The sequence below is a fragment of the Rhinoderma darwinii genome, chromosome 3 (genome assembly GCF_050947455.1).
Source record: "Rhinoderma darwinii isolate aRhiDar2 chromosome 3, aRhiDar2.hap1, whole genome shotgun sequence".
Taxonomy (NCBI): domain Eukaryota; kingdom Metazoa; phylum Chordata; class Amphibia; order Anura; family Rhinodermatidae; genus Rhinoderma; species Rhinoderma darwinii.
Window position 1 is genome coordinate 181,481,113 of NC_134689.1, and position 16,236 is coordinate 181,497,348.

Genomic DNA, 16,236 nt, shown 5'->3' on the forward strand with positions numbered 1-16,236 from the left:
CTGGCTAGGGATTCCACTCCTAGAGAAAGCCCAAATAGAGCTATCTACTACAGGGGGCTGTGTGACAGCATGAAGGAGCACCGACACGCTCTTCTTTCAGACTGCTCTCTCCTCTCCCGAGGGAGCTACGGAGCGTGTTTGAGACCCCTGATATAGATGGAGGATGAACCCTTAAAATCATTTCCTCTGGTAGACCTAAGGTACCCCAGTCCGATACTGGGTGGGGTGGGCAGTTCCTAGCAAACATCAGATGAGTGGCCCTACAAATACCCCTTTACCCCAAGCAGTGGCTCTTACTGCACTATTTTCTTTTGACAGCCAGCTTAGCGACACAAATTAATGGATAAAGAATAGAGACTGTGTTAGCATTCCAATTTAGAGTCATTTTAATAACCCTTGCAATGTTTTAACCCTCTATTGGGTCTTTCTCAAGCAACAGAGGGTTGTAACTTTGCAAGGATTATTAAAACGATCGTAACTTGGAGTGCTGCCTATGTCCCTATGCTTTATTATTGGAAAGAACGTTGAATTAAGCCCTACGAAGTGTGCACCTTATTTTTTGTCCAGTGCCGCTCATTTCCTTTACAAATGAAAGGTTGTCACTGAGCTAAGTACAACAACATCACAAATCCTAGCTTGGGGGCTTAAGGCAGTCTCATTGCGTGAAAAAGAAAAAGTATGTAGTTCAGCTCACCCTTGGCATTTGGACTGAAAGGCTTGCATGAGGCGATGCACGGAGCGGTACGCCGAGTCGGTTTCAGGTGCAAACTTGTATACTTTGAATAGAGAGAAACTCCAGCAACCGTATAATAGATAGAAATGAAAAAATACGTTTTAATGAAAAAACATGATACTGATGATTTACTAATGGCAGGGAAAGCCACTCTTAAAATGTAACTTTTATTAAATTATATATAAAATGTGGGGAAAAACGTGGAAAAACGTGTTAAAAACAAAAACACCCTGATGTTGGTGTTTTGTTGAATACTTTTAGGTAAATCAGGATGTACCAAAGTGTCCGCCCTATGGATGTTAGGCTATTGGAGACTGTATAAGCACTGTCCTTGATAGTAACCAACCAAAGACTATTCAGGCGCTCTGAAAGGTGCGACCCCTGGTTGATTTGAGTCTGAGTCCTGTATTCTATATATCCCTATAATATAGCTTCAACATGTATCGCCAGTAATTTTAGTTGGCTCACAAGGAAACATACTGATATAATGATGGGATGCATTCAAGATTGTCAGTGACTTAGTTTTTAACTTCTTTCTACTATGGGGTTGCTTGAGTTTCTCTCTATTCCAAGTATATAAGTCTCATTCCGTCCCTGCTTTAGAGTCTATGAACGTAATGCTACTGCCACTTTTCCCATTGCAAACATTGAATGTGAAAATGTTATAATAGGAAGTCCAGTTTAACCCCTTAAGGACATGGCCAATTTTGTCCTTGAGGACAGAGCAATTTTTTTACATTTCCCTCTTTGCATCCCGACGCTCATAACTCTTTTATTTTTTGTACGACGTAGTTGTATGAGACTTTGTTTTTTGCGGGACGAGTTGTACTTTATGTAGGTACCATTTTTTGGTACAAATACATTATCGTCCTGTGTCGGCAACCAGTTAATTTAAACAATGACAATATTTTTAAATTAATGTGTGTGCAAGGGCATACGTACTAGACAAGCAGTCTATGTGGCTGCTATGTGGCCCTCAAGAGAGGGGGCCCAGGCAGGCTGATTATATTTGGTGGTGAGAACCTGTGCAAGTACCCCCTCTCCACAGTCCATACCATGTTAGCATACAAGGGTGTGAGAAACAAACACAAGAATCATGGAAAGGAGATAGGGAAGGGGGGAACAAGCACCAAGTCCTACTGTGCGATGAGATTAGGGGTGTGGTAGTTGTAAGCAGCACCAAAAAAGGGACCCCTCACCTCAATGTACGCCAAGATGTGTGTGGTCCTGTATACGATAACGATTGTACATTTCAAAGAGAGGTACTCATGAATGAATGAGAATAATCACTTTTTTTTGTGAAACACGATCTATCTATATAAAATAAATGTCAATAATAAATAGTAATGTTGTATATGACATTAAATATACCAGTAGATGCTGCTCTTTTAAATTGGTATTCCCATCTCGGACATTTATAGCATATCCACACGATATGTCATAAATATCCAATAGATGCAGACTCCACCTCTGGGAAACGCACCTATCTCTAGAACGAGGCTCCCTGATCCCCGTCCTACACTCTGCCGCTGCTGCTGGGCTCTGGTCACTGAGTGACAAGGCGGCTGAGTTTTGCTTGCCTGTTTCCAGCACTCCCATAGAAGTGAATGGAAGTTATGGAAACAGCTTAGAACAGCAAGCTACGTTGTTTCCGGAACTTAAGATCTACAGAAACCGCATAGCTCGCTCTGCTATGCTGTCTTCATAACTCCTATTCACTTCTATGGGAGTTCTAGAAACAGCATAGCAAAATGTGCTCGGCTGTTTCCGGAAAAATCCAGCCACCTTATCAGTCAGTGGTCTGAGGCCAGCGACATCGGCAGAAGGTAGGACGGGGTCAGGGGGCCCCATTTTAGAGATGTGCGCGGGACCTACATCTATTTGACATTTATGATGTATCCTGTGGATATGCCATAAATTTTCCCCCTAATGACCAAGCTATTTTTTTTTCGCATTCAAAGAGCTATAACTTTTTCAATTTTGTGTTGACAGCTGCATGAGGACTTGTTTTTTGTATGATTAGTTGTACATTTTAATGGCACTGTTTTGGGGTACATATCATTTTTTTATTAACTTTTATTAACTTTTTTGGGGGGATTTGAAATTCACGCCATTCACTGTGCGGCATAAATAATATGTTACCTTTATTCTATGGGTCGGTGCGATTACGACGATAACACATATGTATCGTTTTTTTATGTTTTACGACTTTTGCACAATAAAAACTCTTTTGAACTAAAATTATTTATTTTTGCATCAACGCTTTCCATGAGCCGTAATTTTATTTTCCCGTCAACGTAATGATATGGGGGCTTGTTTTTATTGGTGGGACTAGACTTAGTTTTTATTGGTACTGTTTTGGAGTACATGGGACATATTAATTAACTTTTATTCTGACTCTTTTGGGGGGCAAAGGAAAAAAACTGCCGTTGTTTTTTGTGAGGTTTTTTTTACAGCATTCACCTTGAGGTTTAAATTACATGTTAATTTGATTGTTTTGGTCATTATGGTCACGGTAATACCATATATGTGTACTTTTATTTCTTTTTTACACTTTTACTAAATAAAACCACTTTTTATGGGAAAAACATTTTTTATTTTATTTTTTGTAATTTTTATTAATAATTTTTATTTAACATTAATTACTTATTTTTTCAGTCCCACTAGGGGACTTCACTGTGTGATCTTTAGATCGCTGCTATAATGCTTTGGTATGCTCTGTATACCAGAGCATTATTGCCTGTCGGTGTAAATCTGACAGTCAATGTATTAGGACGGGCCTCTGGCTCATCCTAATAGACATATCGCCAGGGCAGACCTGGGGGACTTTATTAGGCCCCCGGCTGCCATGACACCCCATCGGAGGCCCGCGATGGGTGGGAGAGGGAGCTCCCTCCCTCTGTAAACAAGTTAAATGCCGCAGTCGCTGTTGACCGCAGCATTTAACAGGTTAAACAGCCGCAATCAAAGTAAACTTTGATCGCTACCGTTGAAGCAGGAACCCAGCTGATATCAGACAATCAAGCCCACGCTTCAGGCTGCACGGGACACCCGTGCAGGACTTAGACTAGGCTGCCATGAAAAGGCGGCAGCCTAGCCTAAGGCCCCTTAGTGACCGCCGTGATAAGGCATATTAGTTGTCACTTAGGGTATGTGCACACAATAGCAGGCATTTACGTCTGAAAAGACAGACTGTTTTCAGGAGAAAACAGCTGCCTCGTTTCAGTCGTAAATGCTCCTCCTCGCATTTTGCGAGGCTTCTCTGACAGCCGTAAATTTTGAGCTGTGCTTCATTGAGTTCAATGAAGAACGGCTCAAATTACGTCTGAAAGAAGTGTCCTGCACTTCTTTTGACGAGGCTGTATTTTTACGCGTCATCGTTTGACAGCTGTCAAACGACGACACGTAAATGACAGGTTGTCTTCACAGTACGTCGGCAAACCCATTCAAATGAATGGGCAGATGTTTGCCGACGTATTGTAGCCCTATTTTCAGACGTAAAACGAGGCATAATACGAATCGTTTACGTCTGAAAATAGGTCGTGTGAACCCAGCCTAAGGGGTTAAGGAGTGTTTTGCACAGTTTAGAAAGTATTATAATCCTGTTGAATGTGCACTGACTCTAGCATCTATTGCAGTTAAACTCTATTACAATGTACACTTGTCCTTGATTGTTGAATTCCCATTTAAAGTGAAATGTGTGAAATATGTGGCCTGCATAGAAATAGTAAAGAATCCTCCATTTGGAGATTGTTTAACAAGCTACAAAAGACACAATTCAAGTATGCATGTGAGTTAAAATATATGTTTATTCCACTGGAATGTGTTAAATTGGCAGTTACTAGTTCATGTCACACAAAATGTACTAAATAGCATAACATAACATCCCTTGGTGTCTATTGAAGTCAATACCCTTCATTGTTTTATGTCATACACGATTGAACAGATGCATTGTAACACTAAAATATCTAGTAGAAGCAAGTGTAAATGTAATAGGCTTGTCTTTAAACCGGAATTAATAAAATGTTGTTTACAGACAATTAAGTTACATGGAATCAGGCACTGGGCAGAAGGCAACAATTTCAACCCCTTAAAAGGGAATTCCCACAATCATAATGGTGGCTAATTAATAAAAATCATTAATATTTACAAATATAACTAATCTGCCAAATGAATTCATCATAAATTATCAACCCTCAAAATATCCTATTATGTTCTTTGTGTGTTTTTACCTTGTTGTCCTGGGTTACGCCCTCCTCCCTATGTCTGATGTCCTCTGATCGTGTGAGGAATATCAGAATCTTGGTGACTGTCACAGGGCCTACAGAGTGTGGTGTGGACCCACTGTGCTGCCAACGGACTTGGCGTTGGGATAACTGAGTCTAAGGAATAGCTAGATATTCACCCTGAAACCTCCATGTGGAGCCGCTAGAATCCCCTAGTTGCTACCACCAGAGTAGTCTTCGTTGGCAATGGCCAACAGTGACAGATGAAGTACAAAAACAACAGACAAGATACAGGGGCCTGTACTAGTGGAGGTCAGGGCAGGTGGCAGGCGGTTGTCAAAGTGCACAGACAAAAGGTAAGGTCAGACAACAGGCTGGCGATGTCAAGTTCAGGCAGGGTGATTAACAGATAATCCAAATAGAAGTCACAGCAGAGTACAACTAGCATTCTAGAGTATGAACCTAATGGCTCAGGCAGTGAGCAAAGTGGGAGAAAAGCTGGGTGGAATTTGGTGCACTAGAAAACAGAGACACAGGAGGAGAGCACTGGTCGCGTGGTAGGCCACATGCAGAGTGGCCTGGGAGGAGTGTAGGATGTCGGTCAGGATATAGGAGATGAGCGGGACACCGGGGAGCAGAGAGTATACTGAAACAGGATCTTCACGGAGTGGCCATGACAGTGCCCCCTCTCCTCATGCCCTCCTCTTTCTAGGCTTGTGAGGGAACTGCTGATAGAATTTCTCCATGAGAAGAAGGCCTTTTCTCAGGATCAAAGCTCTGCCAATTAATGAGAAAGAAAAGTTAACTCTGGATCTTTTGACGTTAAAGATTGTATTGACATCAAATTCAACAACTGCAGCAGAAGAGGGGGCTGGAGGACATGGAGATTTCTTAGAGAAACCATTCAGGACCAGATGTTTGAGGAGCAAATCATGAAAACAATTAAGGATTCGCAAAGAGTTAGGAAAATACTATATTCATTTATTTCAAGACAACATAGAAACCCAAAAATCATGGAGCAAACTTAAAGCAGGGTGTTTTCAGATGAATACATTTGGAGGATAGCCACACTTTGTCTCCTGGACGAAACCGAGGAGGAATCCTGCGCTTCCTGTCAACATTTTATTTGGAAGAGAGTAATAGCTCTATTTAAAGACTACTTAGCCTCTTGCCAATCAGGCTGCTGAAATCTCAGAGTGAGTAGAGGACTGGTAGAGGAACTCTAGGATGCTGTCCATACACAAACAGTAATACAAAGACTGAGTGTGTTCACCAGTATGGTTATTATAAGCAAACTCTGCCCAAGGAAGAAGATTAGTCCAGTCATAGTGAAGAGGAGACACAACATTTCTGAGAAAGTTCTCCAGAACTTGGTTGATAAGTTCCACTTGAGGATTAAGGATGGTAAGCAGATGAATAGTCAAACTCGACTTCAAGTAACTTGCAGAGACCTCTCCAGAACTTAAATTTGAATTGCATACCTGTGTCAGACACGACATGCTTAGGGAGTCCATGTAGGCGAAATATGTGTTCAATAAAGAGAGTAGTCAGATGAGTAGCAGTAGGAAGGCCAGGCAGTGAAATGAAATGTGCTATCTTCAAGAAACAGTCAATTACGACCCAGATTATGGTACAGCCAGAGAAACTTGGTAAATCAGTAATAAAATAAAATCCATAACGATATGAGTCCAGGGAGAGTCGGGAATAGGCAAAGGATGAAGCAATCCTGAATGCTTTTGGTGTGAAGCTTTCTTTTCAGAACAAGTGAAGCACGTTGCAACATTATTCGGGACAGAGAAGGCCACAAATAGTGATAAGAGACTAGGTCTAGAGATTTCAGCATACCAGGATGTCCAGTGAAATTAGAAGAATGACCCCAATGGAGAATTTGTCTTTTTTTTGGTTAGGAGGAACAAAAGTCTTTCCTGGAGGAATATTGAGAACTTTAGCTGGAGCAAAAGGCAAAATGTGACTGGGGTCAATGATGTACTGTAGTTCAGGAATTTAATCTTCAGAGCCAAAAGATAAGGCATTAGCCTTAACGTACTTGTCTGCTAGTTGGTAATGGAGGAAAAGAATTAGAGAGAAAAACAAAGCCCAAAGGGCCTAGTGATGGTTCAGACCATGAGCCCTTGGCAGGTACAGTAAATTTTTATGGACGGTATAAATGGTGAGGGGGTGACAAACTCCATCCAATGTTTCTATTCCTCAAGGGCCAATGTACTGATGAAGTATCCACTTCCAGAACAGAAGGATTGTTGGGGTCTTGTCTGTGAAGAATTGAAGCAGAGGACAAGGCTTGTTTAAGGCTTAGGAAAGCTGAGTTAGGCATTTGGCATTAACTTCCTTTTTAGTAAGAACAGAGATGGAGGCCACCAAAGAATAAAAATGGAATGGGAATGAAATGCCCAAAATAAATGGCAAATGGCAAAAATCGCTACATGGCTTTTAGTCCTTGGAGACGAGGCCACTTGAGTACTGCAGATAATTTTGCTGTATCCATTTGAAGTCCTTGATCAGAAATTATGTAACCTAGAAAAAGGTAAACTGGATCTTTCAAAAAGATACTTCTCCAGCTTGGCATTAAGATAGATATCACTGAGACTCTGTAAGACAAGTCACACTTGTCCTCCATAAGTGAAGAGCTCTGGGAAGAAAACGAGAATCTCATGCTAATAGACCACAACACAACTGTAATGATGATCTCGGAAAATGTCATTACCAAATTCTTGGAAAACAGCTGGAGCATTATTGAGACCGACAAGCATGACCAAATACTCAAAGTGTCCATCTCTAGTATTATATGCAGTTTTCCACTCATCCCCTTCATAGATTTGAAATAAATTGCATGTGCCACCTAAATCTAGTTTGGTTAAAATCTTTGCTCTGTGCAGACGGTCAAAATGCTCAGAAATTAAAGGCAGAAAATATTTATTCTTTATCGTGATCTCATTGAGATCTTCGATAATCTATACAGAGCCTAAAGTACCTTCTTGTTTCTCAGCGAAAAAGAAGCCAGCTCCAGCAGGCGATGATGATTTGCAAATAAATCCTCTCTCCAGGTTTTCTTTGATATAGAGTGACAGAGCTTCAGTCTCAGGAATGGACAGTGGATATACCATGCCCAGAAGTAGAGAGAAATTTTGTATTAATTCAATAGCGCAGTGGTAAGGTCTGTGAGGAGAAAGAGTCTCTGCTTGATGTTCACAGAAGACATCAGAAAAAACAGATTTATGGTTTCAGCAAACCGTCCAAAACGTATTCCACAAGCTAAGGCCTAGGAGGACGGATAAGAGGCAAGCATTGTTGGTGACAAGTTTTACCCCATTGGAATATCTGACTAGAGGTCCAATTAATAATTGGAGAATTTTCCCAGAATCAGGGAAAGGCAGAAGAGAAGAGGAATGAGGAAATTTTTTAAAACATTGAAAAAAATTTGTTCATGATGGAGTACTCCCACTTGCATGGAGATGGGTCTGGTAACCTGGCATATGATTTCCGGCAATAATTTTCCCTCCAGAGAAGAAATTGGAAAATGCTTGTCCAGCTGGAGTACGGGGATCTGATAACGGCTAACTAGAGACTGACAGATAACATTTCCAGTGGAGCCAGAATTCAGAAATGCTTCTACTAAGAAGCGAACTACATAAGTGGAAAGATTTACTGGTATAGTAATTTTTTGAGAGGTAGATTCTTTACCTAGGGCAGCCTCCCCTACTTACCCTAGGCATTAGAGTTTCCTGGCCTCACCGGACAATTACTTAGAAAGTGACCTTTACCCCCACAGTACAGACATAGATTATTGGTGCGTCTTCTTTAGCATTCCTCTACAGAATTCTCTAAGATTATCCACCTTCATAGGTTATTCAGAATGAGGAGAAGCGGAGGCAAGTAGAGGTTTCTGAAAAGTGGTTGAAAGCCGGGGTACATGACGGACACAGTATGTTTCACGTTGCCTTTCACAAAATCGAATGTCTATATGATTGGCTAAGGGGATTAAATATTCGACTGATGAATGTAGATACCGATCTGTCAGTTCATCCTTGATGCGGCCTGTCAGACCTTCCCAAAAATCACGACCTCATTATTCCTGTAACGTGCATGGTCGCTGACCATGAACTCCTTCCATCTAATCGACGCCCTTCTCTCCAGAGATGTCTGCACATGCGGCCGTCATGTTCCACAGTGACCACCAGGGTGCGCTCGCAAGCTCAGTCCAGACTTAAGGAGCCAAAGCGCACACATGTGGGAGACTGAGCTGATTGCTCCCAGAGCACCCTGAGCTATAAGAAGGGTTGTGCCCCTCCCTGCAATGCCTGAGCGTTGTTGTCATACCCTAGTCTGTCTTAGTAAATGGTCTCCTAGTGTTTCCCAGTTCCCGGTGTTTCCCATTCCTGCTACCTGTAACCTGTATCCCGTGCTATCCTGGTCAAGTACCGTGTTGAGCTGAAGTCGTGCTGTGCTGTATACCATGCCTGTTTTGCTACACCATGCCTGGAGCCTGCCTCCTGCCTAGTCCCAGCCGAGCCTGTCTTGCTACTGTCTGAGCTACCACAGGTACACTATATGAACAATAGACTGTCAGAGTTTGAGTAGGGAAGAAGCCACAGATGATGCTGACCAGGTTCTCCAAATCCTTTTTTTTAGAAGTGGATAGGAATGCTTGTACATCAAACATGACTGGGTCATGTCGTTCCCATAACATCGATGCCCATGGCAGCGCTTTTCCAAACAGTAGTCATAAGATGTAGGCCACCTTGGCCCAATCTGATGCGCCGTCACTTCAAAATGGATTGTGCACTGATTCAAAAAGCCTTTGTAGGGCTTGGAGTAGCCATCAAAGTGAGAGGGAGTCCGTAGATGCAATCCAGAACTGTAGGCAGCAGCTTGAGGTGGTGGAGTTTGCATAGGTGAGGCAGCAGGTACAGATGTAGATGACAAGGTATTGAGGCGAGACGACACATTTTGCAACAACTGAAATAATTGATCCTGGTGGACGCTTTGTCTTGAAAGTTATTGGGCCAGATTATAAACTTTAAGCAGGGTAAATTCAGTGGGTCGATGGTTTGAGAAAACGCCAAGGGGCCTGTTGATATTGGTTACTGTCACTGTGCCTACAGAAGGTGGTGTGGACCCACTGTGCTGCTAACAGATTTGGCATAGGGCTCAACTGGGGAGCGGAGTCTAATGGATAGCTAGGTATTCACCCTTTAACCTCAGAGATATGGATTTAGTTTCTATAATCCCCAGGTCGCTACCCTCAGAGTAGTCTCCGTTGGCAATGACCAATGTAGACAGGCGACGTACAGTAAGAGCAGGCAAAATGCAGGGTCCTGTACTAGTGTAGGTCAGGGCATGTGGCAGACGGTCACTCACAGTTAGTGGAGGCAGAGTTCAGGGCAGGCGGCAGACGGTTGTCACTGTGAACAAGAAAAAGGTCAGGGCAGGTGCCAGGCAGGCAAGGTCAAATTCAGGCAGGTTCTGTAACAGATAATTAAAAAAGAAGGCAAAGAAGAGTACAACTAGCAAGCTAGAGGATGAACCTAATTGCTCAGAGCAAAGTGGGAGGTATCATTTTATACCCACGAAAGCTGGGTGGAATTTGGCAAACTAGAAGCAGCAGCAGGAAAGTCCAGAGAATAGCACCGGCGGCGTGGGAGGCCCAAGCTGAGAGGCCCAGGAGGAGAGGAGATGAGCGGGTCAAAAAGGAGCGGTGAGTATACTGAAGCAGGAGCAGTCATAACAGTATATTTAAAAGTTGTGATGTTTTCTGGTTGTCACTGCCGTTGACAAAGGTGGCGGCTCTGCGGCTGTGCGGCGACACAGCGGTGCACAGATGGTGCAGACTAGCCATGAAGCAAAGTAGATGTGACCTGCAGCCTACTGCTGACATGAGCAGTTGCTGCAGTGGCTTGTAGGAACTGTATTTTCTAGCTCTACATCGGTCACTAGCCCTGCTCTGCAAGACCACCCAGTTTCAAGACAAAATGGTGACTGAAGGCATTTTACAATATTTTGTCAGTATTTAGAAGTGTATCAGGGTTTTATAAAAATTTGCTCGGATAAGCCCTTTAAGATCTGGCCTATTTTAGCCTTAAATGGATACTAACTTTTCAAACAACTTATGCTGATCTAATAGTATACCTGATATAAAACAACTTTGTAGTTTATTTACCGTTAAAAAGTAGTTGTTTTTTCCATGCAAATTCTGTGTGATGTTACTGACACTAGGTGTCTCCCTTCCTGCAATCTGCTGTCCACCTCCTGTTGTCAAGCCTTGGCTGACCCTGGTTACAGAGCTAAAATGATGGCTACAGAAGGTGCGGGTTTGTCGCTTCACTGCCTGACTTTAAGTTTCTATGGAAAGGGGAGGGGGAGCATACGGAGGGAGAGAGTGTGACTCAGCCAAACAAACTGCATGTAAATCTATGGAGGGGCTAAGCAGGTGGAGGAAGCAAGAGCAGAGCTACACAAAGACGCGATGGTAAGCTTTCTATGTCACCCTAATGCTGGATTTTCAGCTACACTGCTCATTACTGCTGTATAATTTCCTTCATGCTGATGCAGCTTTATATATATATATATATATATATATATATATATACATATATATATATATATATATATATATATATATATATACAGGGTGGGCCATTTATATGGATACACCTAAATAAAATGGGGATGGTTGGTGATATTAACTTCCTGTTTGTGGCACATTAGTATATGGGAGGGGGAAAACTTTTCAAGCTGGGTGTTGACCATGGCGGCCATTTTGAAGTCGGCCATTTTGTATCCAACTTTAGTTTTTTCAATGGGAAGAGGGTCATGTGACACATCAAACTTATCGAGAATTTCACAAGAAAAACAATGGTGTGCTTGGTTTTAATGTTACTTTATTCTTTCATGAGTTATTTACAAGTTATGGGTGACATTATGGGTGTCTGGTCCGAGCATTCCTAGATGAACAGTTTCCTGGAAAGTGGATTGGTCGTCGTGGGCCAGTTGAATGGCCCCCTAGGTATCCCAATCTGACCCCCTTAGACTTTTATCTTTGGGGTTATCTGAAGGCAATTGTCTATGCTGTGAAGATACGAGATGTGCAGCAACTGAAACTACGGATACTGGAAGCCTGTGCTAGCATTTCTTCTGCGGTGTTGCTATCAGTGTGTGAAGAGTGGGAGAAGAGGGTTGCATTGACAATCCAACACAATGGGCAGCACTTTGAACACATTTTATAAGTGGTCAGAAACTTGTAAATAACTCATGAAAGAATAAAGTAACGTTAAAACCAAGCAAACCATTGTTTTTCTTGTGAAATTCTCGATAAGTTTGATGTGTCACATGACCCTCTTCCCATTGAAAAAACTAAAGTTGGATACAAAATGGCCGACTTCAAAATGGCCGCCATGATAAACACCCAGCTTGAAAAGTTTCCCCCCTCCCATATACTAATGTGCCACAAACAGGAAGTTAATATCACCAACCATTCCCATTTTATTTAGGTGTATCCATATAAATGGCCCACTATGTACATATATATATATGCATATATATATATATATGTGTATATATATATGTGTATATATATATATATATATATATATAATATTTTTTATCCTCTAGCAATCCCATGCATTGACAATAACCGTTACGTTTTCACCGGACTGGACCTGGCTGCAACTGATTATTCTTTCAACCAGTGTTATGCCTGTAGTTTGCACACACTTATAAGGTGAGCAATTGCTTTGCTCCCTTGTTAACTGCACTCTCTACCAGCATTTACCTTGCACTATGTGGCGCCATGCTTTTTCCTTTTTTTCTTCTACAGGCAAACTATTAGGCCATACCGTGCAATCACCATGACGTACACGGGGTTAAAGTAAACTGAAATATCTGTATTATTTCAGCATGATAAAATAGAATTACAAATAATAATAGTAATAAGAATAGAAGTGAAAAAACAACATATATTTAATCTCTTGGCACTGCAACCATTTTCTTTTTTTTCATTTTTCGTTTTTCTCCCCACATTTCAAAACACATTTTTTTCCATCGAGATAGCTATATGAGTGCTTGTTTTTTGCGGGACTAGTTGTCGTTTTTACAGTCCATCCAGAAAAATGTGTAATGACACCATTTAAGGTACTTTATAAAATACTGGAAAAGTGAAAAATAATTATTTGCGTGGTGGAATAGGGAAAAAACTGAATCCTCCATTGCATTTTGGGTTTCATTGTTATTCCATTGTATATCGCATTGGTCACCATGTGATAAAAACAACAATTCAACTTTATTTTGCTGGTCACTATGATAACGGTGATACCAGAGTTATATATATTTATATATATATATATATATATATATATATATATATATATATATCCAAGAAGAAAATTCAGCAGCACTCCAATGATCAAGGTGAAAAAAAAGTGAAATTTATTGTGCCAACATGGCAATGCAACGTTTCCGTCCCACCTTGGGACCTTTCTCAAGCATAGTGATACATACATATTCAGTGGTTTATATAGTGTGTATCCAATCAGTATCGTCAATCTCATTAAAATAATGAGGTTGATATATACATCTCAAAACAACGTGATACAAACAATGAAAAAGTATCGAAGTGACATAAATCGATACATATAGTGAAAACAATAAGTTGATGTTAAAAGCAACATAAAACATACATTTTTCATGCAAGAAAAGACATAATTCCATAAATCACAATATTCACCAGTTGGGTGAAAATCGGAGACTGCACGACCACTTAGCCAATCAGAAAGCAGGTATTGTTGTTTGACGTCATGACGCCTGTCATTCACAGCCCGTATTTGTCCGGCTCCAATGCGCATGCGTCGGATCAGTCCGGACCGGATATGACGTCTCGCTTTAGTAACTAGGATACCGATCGTTAGTAAACAGAGTCCTCTCAGCATTCAATTATACGTAGTCGATCAGTATATCCCGGAGATGACATGTCGCTCCGAGAGTTTAACATATCGATCGCCAAAAAACGATTGTATACAATATAGATAGGAAATATAAATCAAATAAGAAAATTGCTCATCCTGTCTTTACACAGCACCTAAAGGGTAAATATACCCAAATGTTATACCTGCATGGAAATAGGCAGTTTACCGCACATCATAATTAGAAGGTCAAAAGATTATTCATGATAATATATAAGTAAATAAACCAGTAGAGTCCACACGAGGAAGACGGGATCCCGATCACATTCTGTGTTCGGCGGTCTCCGTCATTCAGGTTCGTGGAAAGAAACGCACACAGCTGTCGTGTACGCGATCCCAGCCATATCGCCTATAACTCGTGTATCGGACTCAAGGTATTTTGAAATAATAAAAATAAAAAGGAAGGGAGAGATGTGCCGTAAATACAACCCAGCCATGGAAAAAATAAGAAAGAAACTAATAGGATATCAAATATGCTGAGTAACAGACACATTGAGCAAGAGAACAATTCAACCATCTTTCCATCACAAATATAGCTTATATTGGTTTATCGTAATATCAATAAAGATGATCTGAAGTGGTCCTGCAGTCCCATGTTTATCTATAATAGAAAAAATTTTGTTAAAAATATGTCAAAGGTTCATGTATCACACATTTTATTTAAAGAGGAGGACAGAGCCAGAAGTCAAAACACACCGGAAGGTAACAATCTCAGGGAGCAACTCTGGATACATTAAATTCAACGTTAAGACCATTAGGTCGCAAAGAATTCAATAGAAAAATCCATTTAAGTTCACATTTGTGTAGTGCCCTATGTCGATCACCACCCTTATAAGACAAAGGAATATGGTCAAGGATCATAAATTTAAGATCCTTTTCAGTATGACCATGATCAGTAAAATGTTTTGCCACAGGTAAGTCACATTTCTTTTTTCTTATTGAGTACCGATGGTTATTCAACCTCGTTTTAAAATCACATGTAGTTTCTCCTACATACAGTAAGTGGCAGGGACACCAAAGTACATAAATAACCCAGTCTGTGTCACAGGTTACATGGTGTTTAATCTTAAATGCTTTATGTGTCACAGGGTGATCAAAAGTATTCCCCCTCTGCATAAGATTGCAATTAATGCATCTATGGCATGGGAAATTCCCTGGTCTTAAAGACTTTAACAATGCTTGTTTCCCTTTCAGCTGTTGTTCACCAACTCTGGTTTTGACAAGATTATCACGTAGATTCTTAGATCTACGATAGGACATTAAAGGCGGGTTGTTTAGTTCACAGATATGGTTATAGCTATTTTTGATGATAGGCCAATGTCTATTCAAAATGCTGGAGACACTGCCACTTAACGAATTATATGTGGATATAAATGGTATCCGTTTACTTTTAATGTGTTTACACGGCTTAGTCAATGTTTCCCTCGGAATACTCTTAATCTTCATTTTGTGAGTATATAATAAATGTTTAGGGAATCCCCTTTGTGCGAAATTGGAAATCATGAGGTCTAAGGACGTGTCTAAATCATTCGGATCATCCACAATCCATTTTGCTCTCATCATCTGACTAAATGGCAAAGACCGTATCATGTTCTTAGGATGACAACTCTCAAATTGTAAAAGGGTATTACGATCTGTGTCTTTCGTATATAACCCAGTGGTCAGGACATTATCCCTCAGCATTACATTGACATCCAAAAATTGTACCATCTCATTGGAATAGGTCATAGTAAACCGGATATTGTGATCAATCTGATTAAGGAACTGGTGGAAAGATTCCAAGTTCGTTACAGTATCAGTCCAGATGAGGAAGACATCGTCTATGTATCTCCACCACCCCAGTACATGAGTGAAGTGGTGGGACACATAGACGCATGTCTCCTCCATAATGTCCATGAAAATATTGGCGTAGGTAGGGGCCATGTTAGACCCCATAGCCGTACCTTTTAATTGAATGTAAAATTTCTCATCGAACATGAAGTAATTATTGGTCAAAATAAGTTCTAAGAGAGACATAATGAATTCCCTGCATGGGATATCATAATCAGAATCCATAAGTCTCCGTCTCACTGCCTCAATACCTCTATCATGTCCTATAGAGGTATAAAGGGAGACAACATCGAAAGACACCAACAGGGCTCCTGCTGGGGGTCTTGTCTGTTTTAATTTCTGCAGGAAATCTGTGGTGTCCCTAATATAGGACTTAGTACCTGTTGCAAATTGTCTCAACGCCTTGTCAACTAAAATTGAGATATTATTTAAAAGGGAACCCCTGCCTGATACAATCGGGCGGCCTGGCGGATTC